The sequence below is a fragment of the Lygodium microphyllum genome, chromosome 3 (genome assembly GCF_053477565.2).
Source record: "Lygodium microphyllum isolate KBCC chromosome 3, Lygodium_microphyllum_v1.1.10, whole genome shotgun sequence".
Classification (NCBI taxonomy): domain Eukaryota; kingdom Viridiplantae; phylum Streptophyta; class Polypodiopsida; order Schizaeales; family Lygodiaceae; genus Lygodium; species Lygodium microphyllum.
This window is the reverse complement of record NC_141137.1, coordinates 126,773,930-126,778,093: the sequence shown is the minus strand read 5'-3', so window position 1 is coordinate 126,778,093 and position 4,164 is coordinate 126,773,930.

Here is a 4,164-nt window from a genome sequence, read left to right as displayed (position 1 = left end):
ACCTTGGTAGTAGACAAGGCCGTGCATTTTTGTACCTTGGACATCCAAGGGATAGCAACTCCAACAAATGTGAAGACTTACCCAGAGATAAACTTCCTATTGTCTACTAGTCCTGCATAATTTGAGTTAGTGTAACCCACGACTCCTTTATCTTGGCTACCATAGAAAATGCACATATTTGCAGTTCCTTAAGGTATCTCATAATACCCTTCATGGCATCTCAATGTTTCCTACCAAGTGTAGCTATGTAATATGCCACAACTTCCACCGCAATTGCTAGGTGACGGCGAGTGGCTATTATGGCATACATCAAATTGCCCATTGCGGATGCATACGAAACCTTGGCCATCTCGGTCCTCTCATCATCTGGCTATAGAAAATCAACCTCTAACCTTCACAAAACCTTCACATGAGAAGGTAAAGGATAGTCAATAGGCTTACCATCCTTCATATGGAATTGCTCAAGTACTCTGTGTATGTGCTCCTTTTGGGACAAGTTGCGATGTCCCTTAGAGTGATTGTGCATAATGTGTATGCCAAGTATGTATGAGGCCGCTCCAATGCCCTTCATCTTAAATCTTTTCTTGAGCTAAGTCTTTAAAGCATCCAGCTCAACATGAGCACTCCAAGCTATAAGCATATCATCACCATAAAGCACCAAGATAATAAGGCTACTATCATAGGCCTTCGTCATGTATAAACACTAATTCATATCACGATGGGAATATGCCTATGAATGCATGAAAGCATCAAAATTATGCTACCACTCCCTAGATGCATGCTTATGCCCATAAATACTCTTCTTCAATTTTCCCACTAGGTGTTTCCTACCTTTCTCCACAAAGCTCTTATGTTGTTGTATATAAATATACTCATTTAGGTTCCCATGTAGAAAATCTATCTTAACATCCATTGTTAAAGATCCAAATCCAACTTAGCAATTGAGGCCAAGACCAAGCATAGGGTAGTCATGTTCACCATAGGAGAGAAGATCTCATCAAAATCAACTCCCTCTTCTTGCCTAAAGCCCTCAGCAATCAGATCACCCTACATATCTCAATCAATTGCTCTGGTTTCATATACATCTTATCCTCATGGAAGTTAACCTCATGGCTGTGGATGATGTTCTGAACCTATGGATCTCAAAGATGATAGCCCATCTCATATGCATCCCCATATCTAAGAAATATGCATTTAACAAACTTCAAATCTAACTTAAAGTGCTTGTCTTTGGAAATATGCCAGAAAGCCTCACATTCAAAGACCGCGAGTGTGCATATGATAGAGGTTTCCCAAACCATACTTTCTCTACAACTCTGCCAACAACAATAATAGTGCACAAGGATGTATTAATGATATGCACGACAATAGTAATTATCCGAGCCCAAAAGTGCTATGGAAAGCTTGCATGACTAAGCATAGTATGGATTTTTTCCTAAATAGTTACGTTTATGCACTTTGCAATACGATTCTGGGGTGGGGTAGTCAATTGACGCTTAATGCCCCTCTCATCACATAACTACTCAAAAGCCTTAAATATATATTCATCCCATTGTCAAATCGTAGGTATTTCAGTCTATACCTAAACTAGTGCTCAACCATGGCAAGAAAACCCTCAAATGTAGGCCACTCATCCAACTTTTACTTAATGGGATAGGCCCAAAACTTAATGTTTGAGAACTAGTCTATACCTAGACTAGTTCTCAACCATGGTGAGAAAGCACTAAAATTTAGGCCACATATCCAAATTTTACTTAATGGGATAGGCCCAAAACTTATGCAAAAACTCATCTATGAATGGAAGAAAATAGTTCCCGCCACCCAAGGATTGACAAGATATGGGGCCACAAACATTTGAATGCATAAGAGCCAAAGGCTCACCTATATGCATAGAACCAAACTTCCTATGTGAATTATGAGTCTTCTTGCTATAAAGATAGTGATCACATGAATCAAATAAGAGTAATCCAAGGGTAGGAGATATTGAAAAATGGGTCAATACCTTCATTCCGTTCAAAGACATGTGCCCAAGGTGATGATGCCATAAAGATACATGTGGAAGATCGGCCACCACATCCAAACATGATCAACAGACTCAAAAACAAGCAAAGGGTAGAGGTTGCTAACCTTGATACCTTAGCAAAAATAAGACTACCATGGGTGATCTTCCATGAAGAATCACCAAAAGATATATGGTACCTGCCATTATCTAATTGTCTAGCTGAAATAAGGTTTTTCATCAAAGTTATTACATCATGAAGCACAAATAGAGCACTAGTACTAAATTATAGTTGAAAATCACCTATGCTAATGATATCCAATGTAGTGTCATCTCCCAATCTCACTAAACCCATAATAGTATGGTAGCTGTGGAAACCAATGGTGATGCAAGGTAACATGAAAGGAAGCCCCCAAATTAAATAGCCAACACTAAGAGTAAGCAAACGGTGTATTGGTAAACTAAGTGGCATGAAGAGATAAAGATGTAAGAAATTAGTCGGCAAAACTGTATTCTGATGCATTTATCTACTCTATCTTCACATTGGATGCATGCACAATGTTAGTAGACTTTGCATTTTCTCATACTTCCCCCTTGCCTTTCTCATTGTACCTATCATTGTGCATGTTATGGCATTGCAACCTAATGTGTGCTTGCTGCCCACAATAATGAAATATCAAAAAACACTTACGTCCACAGGACTTACTACGAGATTGCCCACAAGATTGAGACTTGCTGGTGTTGGATTGTGAATCTCTACCATGATTATTATTGCCATTTCCACCATTTCTGCCTCTAACAGTCAATGCATGAGAAGTGCGGGATGCATCAATATTCTTCCTATTTAGGTAATAGTTGACCAATTTTTTAATGCTTGCCTACTTATTTTATTGGTGATTTTGAGCTATCATCATAATCTAGATCAATCACCTCTATTCTCTCTCTTTATCATATGTCTTGTCTTCATTCTTCTACTACATTCTTGCACCTCAATAACATCATCTAACTTCGTGTAAGGGTTGACTATAATAGCCTTATATTCAACGTTTAATTAATATAGTTTTTAAATTCTCCCTTTGCATCCACTTTGTCTCTCTCTTCCCTTGTGTCTCTATGGTCATGATTTTTTGCTGTGCTTTCACATGGCATCATTATTAACGGAGAGAAATATGAGCTGCTACAAAAAGGTTCCAAAGTGAATCAATCTATATTGCAACATTTTGAGCCTAACAAAGCATCCACTCTTGCGAAACCATCAAACACAATTGTTTAAGTGTTTGTGTCATCTACTTTGGCCCTAAAGGGCTTATACAACAAGCTACCCTCACAACCCAACTAGTATAGCAAGACTCTCACTTTTACGAAGTCCGAACACTAGAATGTAGGGATTTTTAATGTTTTCCCTAGGTCTTTTAAGCACAGTTGACTGGTAAAATCAACAAGACTAGCTAAAAAATCAAGATGATAGATGTTGTGAGGAACGTAGAAGTAACAACCAAAATTATGAATAGATCCCTCAAGAGAACGCCAAGAAAACAAAGAAGGGATTGCAAGAAAATCTATCTTGCCACACCAATAAGCATCTTCTTAATCTTCTAATAGAGCAATACAAGGAAAAATAGGAACAAAGGAAAGAACTTCATGCAACAACCTAGAATATTCCTCCCACAATAATATATTCAATCAAGCACCTCAATTTCTTTATATTCACAAAAAACAAGGAAGAAGAACTCATCCACATGCTTATATGAATGAAAAATGATCACATAGTATCCAAATTATGTCTTGAACAAAGTGCCCATAGTCTTCTTCTTTCATAGCCTCACAGCCTCTCACATATACGATGTTTTTTGTATGAAACATGGATGTCTTTCTCTCAAAGTGACTCTCGCATGGTCTCATACAAAGATAAACTAGAATAATGATCCATAACCCTATCTTTTTCATGTAGCTACCCCCCAAATGGTATGTCTAATTTGAAGAGATATCATGGCCATTATAGTGTTCCTTCATAATGAACTACTATCACCATCACTTCAAGTCTTCAACTCCGATCTTTAGCTACTATTTTCACTACTTTCACTATCTTACATTGGAGCATAGAAATAGATAGCTTACAAGAGCTATTCTTAGCGTTTGCCTTCAACTAGCTTATCATTACCAAC